We start from the raw sequence: 14,772 nt of genomic DNA, 5'->3' as shown, positions 1-14,772 counted from the left end.
TTCTTGTGTATTGTTTTTGAAATTTTGAATCTGCCTCAAGAGCTCTAAAATACCATAAAAAATAGACTAAATATATTATCATAAAAATTTTTAAATGACCTAACATTTTAAATCCAGTTTATAGGAAAATCAATGACACATATGGAACATACTGAATCATTTTTAAAAGATGCCTTCCTTGATCTGACATGAATGTTTAGAAAGCTGATCTTAATAGAACTGTATTAAAGCAGGTAATGTTGGGGGAGAGCAAAGATGGCTGATGTTAGGGGAACCAAAAGGAATGGATTTTCTAAAATCAACTAATCACTCCCCCGTTTTGTTGACATCGAGAAGGAGAACAGCAGTAAGTCAGTCACTGGGACATCATCTGACATTAACTAACAGAGGCAGAGAGGAAGGGGGTCAGTGGTGAGGGAGACTGACACACTGGAGAGCTCTGCAATTCTTTCCTCAGGTTCATGGGATGCCTTTGGCGATGAGTGGGCGGCTGACACCGAGACTCAGGGCTGCTCTTCACCTCTTCCTGACGAGAATGGGACTCAGAAATCTACCATGATAGTGCCTACCTGTGCAATCGCCTGGCATCATGGGTAGAGTAGACATTTTAACCTGGTGGGTAATTTCTCACTTGTTATTTCTTGTTACTCTTGATGATTGATACCAGTTGTTACTAAAGCTTAGGTAGTTTTGGAATGGCAAATTGACATGAAATGGTATATTCATATCATATTTTAATTCTTAAAATCAATGTGTTTCTTTTTTATTATTTTATGATTATTACTGAAATAGTTCTGCGTGATAGTTACTAAGCCACCAGTTCTGCTGCTGTCCAACCTTATTTTGGACTTGTTAGAATAAAACAGAAACTCTACACTTTTTACTGAAATAAAGTCCCAACATGTGTCACCATAGAGAGAATTTGTTCCTTACCTTTTAATGATAGAAAGCAGTCTCTGCTCTTTCCCTGGGATCTTGCTTGACTGCCCCTGTAGGAAGGGCTTGGATACCTGCCTGTCTACAAATACATTATACCCTTCAGCCTAAAGTATAAGTCACAATAAGAACAAAAGCGTTGATTAAAGAAAAAGAAGAAGCAGAATTAAGCCTTCTGAGAGATACATGGCACGTAAGTCAGGTGACTGACTGGTCAAAAACCCTTGAACTTATCTGCAATTTTCTAGTGTGGAACTGTGGATCCAGTAAAATAAACACTATACGATATGACAATTCAAAACTAAGCCAAAATACCACAGTGCAAAATATGACAATGAAAGAAGCATTTCTCTGTTCACAAAATTATCGGTAGGCCTTGAAAAGAGCATGGAAACAGAAGCATCTTTCTCTGGACTCTATGTGAAGCCAAGGAGAACATCCCATCATAACTGATGCCTTCAACACAGGCATCAGCTCCTTGTACAACCTATTTAAAAAGCTGCCAATGCTTTTCTCAGAACGTTTGTGCCACTCGTATTTTCAACTAAGTGACTCATTCCCACCAGGTCCTCGTCTGCATTTTGGAATTGTGATTACTTGTTTTAGTTGTTCCGATAGGTGCATTGTTCTGTGTTGACATTCATTCCCTAATGAAATGTTGCTTTTCATTTATTGATGCATTGAACACAATTTGTGAGATTACTTTCAGTGTGTGCTTTCCCTGCAATGAAATGCATCTCCAAATTTAGTTCTTCTAGATTCTAATTAGAATGCTTACTTTTTCCATTGAGTTCTGAGAGCTCCTTTTACATATTCTTTTAACTGGTGCTTTGATGGAAAATATGAATGTTTGGTTTGCAAATTTAACTGTTACCGTTTGTCTTTTCTCCCTCTCAGTATTGAGTATTTGGTAGGGCAACTTCTTGATTTAGACTAATTCACTGTTTTAGTTTTTGTTACTTTTTATAGTGCCCGTGGCTACTTTCTACTCCCAATTCTCCAATGATTCTGGAGCTTTCGTAGAAAGGAGGTGAGTTACAGATGTCCCATTTAGACTTGAGGACTTAGTCTCGTATTCTCTGAACCTGGGTCAGTTATGAGTTTCAGTATTAATCGTCATCTACTGTGAAAAGAAGCTTCATTGGTGACAGTTGAGACATGCATTCATCTCTAGCTGTAAAAATAAGACCTTGCAATACATTGTGTTACTATGTTCATTTAATGGAATAGTAAGTAGTGGGCCTTCCCTTGGGACCTATGACCTAGCCATCCATTGGGGTTTGGCCCAGTTAAAAGTACGTAGCATGAATTCAGTCTTGTGATATGGGCCTTAAGCCAAACCACAAAGTGGTTGGTTCCTCCCACAGCATTCAAGTAAGGAGTACAGCAGTGGGTATGTCCTGCCAGGTCAGTCATTATTGAGGTTTGCAGGGTCCATAGCTGGGTAAGACTGTTCACTACCCGTCTCCTCTTGTAGCATGTGTCCAACATGCCAGGGACATGAAGTCTAGCCAGCCAGTACGGTTGAAAACCCAAGATTGGTACAAGCTTGATATAAGTTATGTGCAGTAAAATGTACCCAAACATTTCATCAATGAGACATTTAACCATAATTATGATCCTGAATTAGAAAAACCAGGGAACTACCGAAATAACATTGCAGTCTATTAATTCAATCAAATATATTATACAGGTTTTTTTGTGATGGAGTGAATTCAGTGTCACTATAGAACTCCTAAGAATTTACTTCAGCAAGCACTGAGAAGACTAGCACATTGCTGGAGCATACCCAGAAAAATGTGATGTGAACTCTACGAATTGTAACGTATATTTTTAAGTAATTGGCAATTATTGCACATTTACGTACAAGACCTATTTAATAGTAATATATGTTTCAGGTGCTGTCTGGATCCAAATGATATAAGAACGCATTGAAGGTAGTTTGGTTTGAATCTGAAAACACAAATCTAAAGCACAGGGAAACAGTTGTGGCTCGAAAAGGAAAGAAAGATTAGAATATGCAAATGGTCAGTCAATCCTAAATGTAGTTAGGAAGCTACTGCGAACGTCGAAATAAAAGATTATGACCATGGGAGGATCATCACTGTCTGTGGTAATGATCATGAGGGTGCAGTAGCTGCAGATGACAGAGCAATCATCATCAGGGTGAAAACATGTAAAAGTGCCATCCGCCAAGGACGCTGAAGTGAAAGACAGCAAGTCAGAATCCTCATGCATCTGCCATTCCTGGAAATACAAACACTTAAAAACAGCATTTCAACAAATTATATTTCATGCAAAATAAGAGGGAATTATACTAAGAACAGGTAATTGTTTGAAAGGCTAATTGAAATATGTGTACTTTGACTTTACAGTCATTCGAGTAAACCAATAATCCAGCAAACATTCACAGTCTTAAAGGATGGACTTACATGTAAACAATGAATGGTTGTGCTTCGGGCAAAGTTTAAGTTGCTTTTCTAGATTAAAAAGTAAAAATAATTTTCTCAGAAATAATTCTAGGGTGATGTTATATTCCTTTAGGTAATTCTAATTAATTTTAACTGTTACTGGTTACCTAAAACATATCATGTACTGTTTGATGAGGAAAAGAGAAGACAAGGACCAAACCAGTCTCTTATTAAATATGCAATATTTAATGAAATGATTTTGAGAAATGTTTGTCATTTGAGATAAATTTTGGACGGTGGTACATTCTTTTTTTCTTTGCTTGACTAAGAACAATAGCTTTTCACACAGCACACCCCGGTCAGTTTCCCCTCCCTCATCTTCTCCCAGATCCTCCCATCCGTCTCTCACCCAGCCAGCTCCACGCCTTCTTCCACTCTTTAGAAAACAAACAGCCAAATAAAAACATAATAACTTTAAAAAAGAAAAACGCACATACATACAAACTATAAAATCCATAAAAACACAAAATTGGAAGCATAATACACAAGCAGGGCACGTGTACAGATGCACTAACAATACCAAGCACTGAGGAAAGGGTGAAGAACCTTTGACACTCACACGTTGCTGAGGCAAGTGTAAATGAGAAAAAACATCTGGAAAACTATTTAATAACACTCTTTGTAGCTGCTATTTACAGGATTTCTGGTTTCAATAACCCACAATGGGATCTATATACCAGAGAGGAGAGGCAGAGAGGAGGGGAAGGAGAACTTTGTGGCACGGGACAAAACTTTTCCTGGAGAGATGTAACATACAGCTGCCCACACAGATAGGGAACCCATAATAAACCACAGTATGGATAGGACCGAAGTTCAGTTTAGTGAATCGATGAGTTTTACTGGGGTTACATTCAGGATTATCAGTGAGTGGTTACTCATAGGAGCAGAGGTGACTCAAAGGCAGCTGTGCCACCAAACCCCACCCCAGCATGTGTGACAGCTTTCAAAGTTGAGAACCTGGAGCACATACACAGCCTGTGGGTGACACAACAGATTGGACTGTATCCTCTCCAAGTGCCTCCAGTGTTCTAGCCTCTTGAAGGCATCTTGGCTATTTCTGCATCTTCCAGTCAGCTGGGCTGGCCTAAGAGTCTTTGCAGATGTGCTTGTCTGAAGTCTTCTTTGCAGCTTGGCTTCATCTAAGAGGGACCCTCAGCTTTTACAGTTTCCTCTGGCAGGGAAGAGCCTAGTGAATCTGGTCAGTTTCAGGGACTTCCTGAAGGTATTTTGAGTTGTTTACCTTAAGGAGCTTCCCTGAAGGATGGAATGATTCAATCTTGGAGGAAATTTATACCCATGTGGACTTTCTATAGAGACACCAGCTCTGAATAGACAGAGACATAAATTTATTATGGATGCTTCAGGCCTTCACTTAGGCTTGTTCCCATCTACCTCTTTTAACTTATTAGCCCGTTTATTCTATTCTAAATTCTGCCACATGACACATTAGTTACCTCTCCTTCAGTCATGGCCTGCTTCCTCCTCCACGTCTGACTGTGCCTAACTCTTTCCTAGAGTTTCTGTCTCTGCTGGAAGTCCCACGTGTTCTCTCCTCAGCTGCAGATCATCTGCTTTTTAAAAAGCCAATCAGAAGGCAAGAGAGAGAATGTTTACAAAATATTTTGTGGCAACATGAATAACAATACCAAAGTCCGTCAACACTCAACCCTCCGCCAGCACAGGATCAGCGAATTGTATAATTCAAAGACAATCTTTACACAGTGTTCAATAATATTACCCTGACAAAAACTGTTACAGAACCTTTGAAAAGTCAGTTCCAAAAATATGGTAGCAGTGAAATTCATAGTAGCCTTAAATAAAAACCAATACTCAAGTCCATTAATACTGGCTTATCATGTAACCATAAAACCAAGAACGTTATGCAGTAAAAAATAGCAAAGTATGCTAACAAAAGAATTTGCATCAATCTCACAGTTCTACAATAGAGGCATACACACAGGGTTTACTTGTTCCTGTTGTAAAGTCTCAAATTGGCCTAAAGCATCCATGGGCTGTATGACCAGTGTGAGTAACTCAGACAAGAAGGGGGTGTCATGACATGAGGAGGAAATGGGTCAAGGAATGCTTAGAGTTCTGCATGTGTTTGGAGTGTTTTTGCGATTGTTGCCTGTGGTTATTCCTGTGCCGTGTCTTGACTCTCTAAACGTGAATGGAATGTGACCATTCAGCCTCTTTTTCCTTCTACTGTACCTCCCCTGCCTGCTGACATTTCTCACCATGCACCATATCCTGCCGGAACTTTAAGCTGACATTAGCCCATTCTCCCTCAAGTTGCTTCTTTCAAGGTATTTTACAACAGCAAAGAGACCCTGACTGCAAAAGACTAAAATTCAAAATTCAGAGACATCCAACCATCTAATGATAATATGTAATAAAGTAAAAGGCAGGTTATTGTCCTGGAAAATGCATCCATGGTATATTTACCTGTCGTATACTTTGTCTCTGGACTATACAATAATGTCTGTAAATCGATAAGAAAAATGATGGTTTCAACTTTTCAAATTATAATTGAGTAGCATAATTAATATCCAGGTCCTTGACTCTCAATATATTACACACCATTCAAAGTCAGTTCACACATGCACGTGCACGCGCACACACACAGAGAGAGAGAGAGAGAGAGAGAGAGAGAAATGTAAAGCCTCCGTCCATCAGTTTCACTATGACAAACACATCTAGTGCACATCATCTTTTCTGTTTTGCCCACTCCGCCTTTCTTTTCTTCACTTATCCCGTCTTTAAAATCACTTCTGTTGCTTCTGTATTTTCTTGCTGCTTCCTTAATACTTTCAGGTCATTCCGGTTCTTTCCTCTTCACATGGACCTAACACTCAGAGACCTCACTTTCTCGTCCAGCTCACGGAGGCACTAACAAAATGACTGTTCAATATATATATGCAATAAAAAGTTTAATATCTGTGTTCACTTAGCCCAAGTTTTTATGGGACTGTTAACAGGGAAAGCATAATCTGAAGCCACAGTGTGGTTAACCTCCATTTATTTCTCTAGTTCTATGGATTCCAGTTGTGGGAATTTTAAAAGCTCAGAGGAGCCTCATTAACTTTACAAGGCCAGACCGGATTTACAGAACCAATATCTATGTGCGCGAAGCAATGCCTGTCGGTTCCGTTTTTATTGGAGGTTCTCTGCTTCCTTTCCCCCCTCTATTACAGATGTCTTTTACAAGATTACGTTTTATGTAACAAAAGCAACAGGCAATTTCCAATCAGTTGCAGAGGGCAGGGCTTCTCTTACTAGTCTCTCCGGTGTAAGGATGTGGCAAATGCCCATGGAGTCTACGAGGGGCAGTTCATGCGGTTAACTATTTTACATTTATTTTAATATTAATTACTGCTTAGACCTTGCCCCTAGCATACGTTTTAGGGAGCTGATTTTTTAAAACACATTTTAAGTAACCTCTCAGAGCATGTAAGCAGTTATTCCTAACTCTTGCTTATTTGATTTGGTTTATTCTATCTCTGAGTTGCAGGGATAGACAGCGTTTCTTATTGTTATTCAGCTCTAAATAGTGTTGATCCAGAAGGCTCAGGCATTCAGAGGACACGATAAATGATCAGTCTGGGACCGGGTCGCAACCTCAGTCACTAGAGCAAGTCTAAATCAACATTCGATTAGCAGAAAGCGAAAACACACATAACAAAAAAAAAAAAAAGTTTAGATTGAACATGTAAAATGTATCCATATTACCCAAAATATGAAAAGCCACGGTAGATACCATAACCATGTCATTAGATTTTTCTAAAGCTTGTGTAATTTATGACACCTAATTCTCTGTTCTCCCCCCTCTCCCCCCCTCTCTCTCTCTCTCTCTCTCTCTCTCTCCCCCCCCCTCTTCTACAAAATATACCTAGCCCCATTTCCATATTGATGGTACTTTCCTGAATTCTTCCTAGGAGCTGAGATGTTCGTGTCCTTTGCCAATGTCTAATACAAATTTTTTTCCTTCTAACAATTTTCCCTAATGTTTACTGAGATCATAAGATGCAAATACAGCATCCTATTGGTGGATCCTGTCTCCCCACTCTCCTATTAGTTAAGTTGAGTTCCTAAAACTCTTCCTGTCACCTTGCCCACAGAAATTTAAAACTGTATTGATTGATAATGTTTATTTCTTTGTTTGTGGGTTGGTGGGTTAGTTTTGTCGGTTTTGGTTTGAGGTTTGTTCTTCTTCTTGTTTAAGTTGTTTTGTTTTGCTTTTTTTTTTTTCCTTCAATTTTAGAAACATGGTTTCTCTGTATATCCTTGGCTCTCATGGAACTCACGGCTGTAGTACAGGGCAGCCTTGAACTCAGAGAACGCCTGCCTCTGCCTCCTGAGTGCTTGATATTAAAGGCGAGCGCCACCATTGCCCACCTCATGTTTCTGATCTTCATGTCATATTTTTCTTCTGTATAACCTAGACCCGGATTTCTCCTTTTGTTAGCAAGAAGAATCAACTTTTCCTTTAAATGTGATAGGCACCTGCAATTATTTTATTTCTTCTTCCTCAAATAGAAAGATGATCTGCAAGGAGATATTTTATCAATTATATACACGATTAGCATTTTCTCCCCACCACATTTTCTCAGAATAACAAAGAACAAATGAAACGAAAAGTAGGTAAGAATGCTGTGAGAATAGCTAAGATCAAAAAAACTCAGGTGACAGCAAATGCTGGCAAGGATGTGGAGAAAGAGGAACACTCCTCCATTGTTGGTAGGATTGAAGACTGGTACAACCATTCTGGAAATCAGTCTGGAGGTTCCTCAGAAAATTGGACATACCTGAGGACCCAGCTATACCTCTCTTGGGCATATACCCAAAACATGCCCCAACATATAACAAAGACACATGCTCCACTATGTTCATAGCAGCCTTTATTTATAATAGCCAGAAGCTGGAAAGAACCCAGATGCCCTTCAACAGAGGAATGGATACAGAAAATGTGGTACATCTACACAATGGAGTACTACTCAGCTATCAAAAACAATGCCTTTATGAAATTCATAGGCAAATGGATGGAACTGGAAAATATCATCCTGAGTGAGGTAACCCAATCACAGAAAAACACACATGGTATGCACTCATTGATAAGTGGCTATTAGCCCAAATGCTCGAATTAGCCTAGATGCAAGGAACACATGAAACTCAAGACGGATGACCAAAATGCGAATGCTTCACTCCTTCTTTAAAAGGGGAACAAGAATACCCTTGGCAGGGGATAGGGAGGCAAAGTTTAGAACAGACACAGAAGGAACACCCATTCAGAGCCTGCCCCACATGTGGCCCATACATATACAGCCACCCAATTAGACAAGATGGATGAAGCAAAGAAGTGCAGGCCGACAGAGCCGGATGTAGATCTCTCCTGAGAGACACAGCCAGAATTCAGCAAATACATAGGCGAATGCCAGCAGCAAACCACTGAACTGAGGATGGGACCCCCGTTGAAGGAATCAGAGAAAGGACTGGAAGAGCTTGAAGGGGCTCGAGACCCCATATGAACAACAATGCCAACCAACCAGAGCTTCCAGGGACTAAGCCACTACCCAAAGACTATACATGGACTGACCCTGGGCTCCAACCTCATAGGTAGCATTGAATAGCCTAGTAAGAGCACCAGTGGAAGGGGAAGCCTTGGGTCCTGCTAAGACTGAACCCCCAGTGAACGGGATTGTTGGGGGATGGCGGTAATGGGGGGAGGATGGGGAGGGGAACACCCATATAGAAGGGGAGGAGGAGGGGGTTAGGGGATGTTGACCCAGAAACCAGGAAGGGGAATAACAATCGAAATGTAAATAAGAAATACTCAAGTTAATAAAGGTGGAAAGAAAAAAAAGAAGCAGAATTAAAAAAAAGAATGCTGTGAGAAGTGAAAATCAGTAGAAAACTCGCAGGAGAAAGGAAAAGATGAAAACTTATTGTTTATTTGCTTATTTATGGTACAGAGAAGTAACCAGGATGACACATAGGCTAGATAAATATGCTAACTCTCAACTGTACGCACAGCCTCTCTTCCTTTTTGTTTTTATATTTATTTTCTTTTTTTTTTTCTCGAGACAGGGTCTCACTAAGTGTCCCTGAAAGTTCCCTATATTGCAGGCATGCCTTGAAGTTACAGTCTTTCCTCTCCTTGCCCTCTGTGTAGTCAGGAGTACGTGTCTGTGCCACCAGACCCAGCCCAGATAACGTCTTTAACACAGCTCTCATCCCTAAAGTCTTGGACCATTTTGTCAAGCACTGTTACCCAAGAACATTTCTATTTTACTATGATCGAGATCTTAAAGAAAAACTTAGAAGTATCAGGGTATAACTTCCTAACGTGTGATGCACAAAAGAAGGATATTTGCACTTGCCAATATCATGCTCTTGCCTGAAATAAGCTATTAGACCATTATCTATTTTGCATGGATGGAGAGCACGGATTGCTTCCGATATTTCTACTTTGCTGAGGGTAGTAGACGTTTCCACCCCAGTGTCCGGTTGGTTTAAAAAAAAAACCCAGAATATTTTTGTTCAGTGCAAAACTGTAATATCTTATTTATTTGAACAAAAGAAAAACAACTAAATTTCTTTCTTTCTTCTTTCTTTTCTTCCCTTGTAAATTTTCTGCGTGTTTGAAATCTCTCTTGAGCAAGTCCCTGGACTCATGCTGCCACCTAGTGTACGTAGCTGGTATTTTTCTACATCCAGTAGAGAGAACCCAGGCATTGTTCTTTATTCTGCTGTGTGCAAGGGAGAAAACATGCTCTCTTCATCACAAGTTTCGTGACTGAAATCTCTATAACAGAAGACAAGTCCACAAAATAAAAACACAGAATTGTTTAATATAGGATATTCATAACATGTGAGCCTTCGGAGATGAACACGAAAAGGAACAATGTGCATAAATAGAATGTGTTTGTGCTTACAGAAATCAGTTAGAAGTATAATTGAGAGGGGAAGTTCAGGAATCAGTGGCAGAAAGCTGATCAGATGCATTCGCTCTGACCCCTGCATTTTTTGTCCTCCTTACTTGTCTCCAGATCCGTGGAAGACTCTGTAGGATCTTGTGACCTGCCGTAAAGTAAGGTCGGATAGGCTGATGATGCCTTCCAGGTAAGAGAAAGAAGAGCTGAGAAAGCATCTAGCTTCTGCTGTTTCCACAGCGCAAGAGCGTTTGTAGTAGTAGCCCACATCCTGTCCAGGGAAGCCTCTTGTCTCAAGGTCAAACATTATTCTCAACCTGCTTTCACCGTGTCCTGTGTGTTAAGATCATCAGATGTTTATCACTTGGGAACATTTCATGCCTGAGAAACTTGAAACTTGACTTGTTGGCTAAATTCTCTTGTAGAATTTCTAACATTGAAATCAGTTTTACTCTTTCTACCTAACAGTAAAGGTGTCCCGTTCAAAGACATGAGAAAGTGTATTAATTTGCTAATAACATAAATTGTTTTCTTGGGGTCCTTACCTGGAGTTTAATGGATATGCCCCTTGTCAGTTCACTTTATATTTATTTGACCTTTGCATTTGTAAAGACTTGTTGAGAGGCAAGTATTATTCATGGGATTCTATAGAAACTGACAGCCTAGAAATGCAAGTGCAGAGCCTACGGAAATAAGAGTTTATTTATTATGTGATTCATGGCAGAAGGAGCCAGAATGAATCCCCAGGTCTTGATATATAGTCTATTTCTTACCAAAAGCTGCTTGAAAGGAGTGAAATTAGTACTTTCCATACATCTGACCCACGGAGAAATCCCAATTTATTATTTGTGTCTATCTGTTATATTTTCTCCTTGTAGAAGTGACATAAAAGTAAGTTTGCAGAAAAATGAAGCAAAAACTACATTAAAAAAGTGAAAGTAGCATGGTTTGCTGTTGTTATTATTATTACTATGACTATTACTGCTGGCAGCATTATTACCATGTAACACAAGCTAGACTAGAACTCAATATCCTTTCTCAGATTACAGGCCGACGCCACCACTATAGCTCCCTTTTGTTATAGTTTGGACTAAAGGCATCGTGGTGGATTGAATGGGTATGGCCCCGAAGGACTCAAGTTGTCTCGGCCCCTGGGGAGTGGCACTACTAGGAAGTATGACGTTGTTGGAGGAAGCATGTAGAGGTAGGGCTTTAAGGTCTGCTGTGCTCCAGCTCTGCCCGGTGTGGAGTCGTCTCCTCCTGGCTGCCCATGGGTCAGGATGTAAACCCTTGGCTCCTGCAGCACCATGTCTTCCCTGCATGCTGCCATGCTTCCCGCCATGATGATAAGGGACTGAACCTCTGAAACTGTGAGTCAGCCCCAACCAAATGTTTTCTTCTCTAAGAGTAGCCTTGGTCATGGTGTCTCTTCACAGCCACAGAAACCCAAACAACTGCATTGCCACAGGAGTTTCCAGCTGTCCTGTCTTTGATCCCTGGGTCCCACATGGTAGAAAGAACAAACTTACCCAAGTTATCCTCTGACCTGCGGGCGCGCGCGCAACCACACACACACACACACACACACACACACGCACACACACGCACATGCACACACACACACACACACATGCACACACACACACGCACACACACACACACGCACACACACACACACATACACGCACACACACACACACACACACACACACACACACACACACACACACACACACGGATCTTGGAAGAAATGTGTCTATTAAAAACAGATGTTAGAGGGATCGTTAAAAGCACTCAGCGCCTTGCCCAGAACCTAGGTTCAATCCCCAGCACTCACATGGTGGTTCACAACTCTTCTTAAATCCAGTTTCAGGAGATCTGACGCCCTCTTCTGACCTCCTCCTGCACTAGGTACACACAATGATGCCCCTACATGCATGCAGGCAAAATACTCATATGCATAAAATAAATATTTAAAATGTAAAAACAGACATTAGGAAACATCAAATGTATAAAACAAAGGACTAGAGCCTGAGGAGTGAGCCTACATGACTTTCTCTTCACTCGTATGCACAAGATGCGAGACTCTGGGAAGAAAGTGATTGTGTTGGATATGAGATTTTTTAAAACCAAAGACCAGCTGGACTCAACCTACTCCTTGCTGATCCACATATGCTGGGACACGAACGGTGAGGCCAAGATGGAGAGGCATCTACATAGAGAACCTGCACTCCGGAAGACCAAGATCTTGATCTCCATCATTCTGGGAGCCAGAGCAGCGATCTCCTGTGTCCTGTTAACAATGTCTGGGGCTGGAGATGACTCAGTGGTTAGAGCACTGACTGCTCTTCCAGAAGTCCTGAGTTCAATTCCCAGCAACCACATGGTGGCTCTCAACCACCTATAATGGGATCTGATGCCTTCTTCTGGTATGTCTGAAGACAGCAACAGTGTACTCATATACATAAAATAATAATAATAATAATAATAATAATAATAATAATAATAATAAAAACAATGTCTGGACACACAGCAGTGCCACCAGATAGCACTATGTTAACCTAGAGGTCTTTGTGGATGTGAACGTCACATTTCTTGCTAGAATTGACTGTGGTTTTGTGGATGCCGCAGGATTCCATACTCAGGAAGGAAAGCTGGAAGAGGGTGTCGGGGCCCTGAAACTGCTTGCTGCCAATAGTGGCAATGATGTAGCTGTCTGGCAGCAAATAACTCTTCTCTAGGGAAGAAAGGGATGCAGCAGTGGCCATCTCTAGTTGAAAGTCCAGGGCAACAAAGCACGGCTTTTCCTTGATATCATGCATGGTTTCCTGTTTGATAGTGTTGAAGCCATAGCCCTGCTCAGTCAGGATCTTCATGAGGTAATCTGTCAGGTCCAGATGCAGGAGGACATGGGGAGAAGCATAGTCTTCGCAGATAGGCACAGCAAGGGTAATGCTATTTCCAGAGTCCATCGAAATGTTGGTGGTTCAAGCAGAGGCCTGGGGACCGCATGGCCTGGATGTCTATGTACGTCACTGGGGTATGGAAGGACTCAAACATGATTTAGTTCATCTTTTCCCAGTTGGCCTTGGTACTCACAGGGGTCTCAATGAACAGCACTGGGGTGTTCCTTGGAGGCCACAGGCCACTCGTTGTAGAAGATGTAGTGCCAGATGTTCTCCATCATGGTCACCAGTTGGTGGTAATGCCCTGTTTGTTGGGTTACTTCGGGTGATTCTCTTGCTCTGGACCTCTTCTATGTAGGAGTCCTAGCCCATGCCCACCATCACACCCTGGTGCCTTAGGGGATCTACGATGTAGGGGAAGATGGCTCCAGGAGTATCATTGCCCACAAAGATGGCTTTGCATATGCCGGAGCCCTTGTAGACATGTAAATATGGTCATCCCTGGGGAACTGATGGTGGGTGTGGACCTTAGCATTGGATCTGCAAGGGACCTCTGCTCATGGGGAGACTCAGAGTCCACAGCACGCATTTCTCTCAATGTGTACATAACAAACCTCTGAATAAGAGGCCAGCCTAAGGAGGCTAATGGGGACCATATGGAGAAACATCTTGAATTTTTTTAAAAATTAAAATAAATATTTTAAACCGAATATATATTACTGTCTTTGTATTTAGTAGTAAGGACTGGAGAGCTCAGCCATTAAAGGCTAGGCACACAACCAAAGCTGCATTTTGTACTAAATGTGTAGAATTAAATGTGAGTTTGTTTCAAAGGTATAAAGATGTTAGTGTAAACACTTTACTTACTAAGGCAAAAAACTGTTCTAATAGCCTTTTTATGTTTGCAAATTGCATTTATGCTGTCTAAGCAGGTAAAAGAAGCTTGTGTCCCTTTCACAAGTATCATCTATAGGAATTACTTTTCTCATTGCTTTAATTAAAAAACCTAACGAAATCAATTAATTTAACAAAGGACGGGGTTACTTTGGCTCACGGTTTAAATAAGCAGAGTCCACCCTGGCAAGAAAGTCACGGAGAAAGAAGGAGCGCAGCTGTGCTGACACGGAAGGGTTGGTCTTCAGAGCTGCTGCAGATGCCCTTGCCTCTAGCATAGCCCTGCCCGTCGGCATGAATTTTTAAGGTTCCCAGTCTAGTGCCCGACATCTGCTGCTTTCCTCACCAGTGACTTTCACAGCTGAAATCTTCATCCAAATACTTCTGGGGTCTTGAGATTTGGAGGTATGGAGTTAAAGCTGGGGGAACGTAGGCAGCAAAGCGCCAGCTACGTTAGGGAACGCCACCTACCTTGAGCATAAAGCCAAAAGGAACAAAGAACCCGTCAAGGGGAGCTTCGTTTTACGGTGATCAGTTTCTGAATGGAACTCTGCGGTTTCCCATGAAGCTCTGCGGTGCTCCTTTCCATGTCCCCGTACACACTTAGCCTCTAGCTTTTTCTGAAGTAGGACCATC

General features: G+C 41.3%; 1 pseudogene; it reads right to left on the bottom strand.

Annotated features, from left to right (window-relative positions):
* Window positions 1–12,837: 12,837 nt before the first annotated feature.
* Window positions 12,838–13,710, bottom strand: LOC116884737 (annotated as a pseudogene).
* Window positions 13,711–14,772: the final 1,062 nt, after the last annotated feature.

Source organism: Rattus rattus, chromosome 15, assembly GCF_011064425.1.
Source record: "Rattus rattus isolate New Zealand chromosome 15, Rrattus_CSIRO_v1, whole genome shotgun sequence".
Lineage (NCBI taxonomy): Eukaryota > Metazoa > Chordata > Mammalia > Rodentia > Muridae > Rattus > Rattus rattus.
This window is presented reverse-complemented; position numbering and strand designations above follow the sequence as displayed.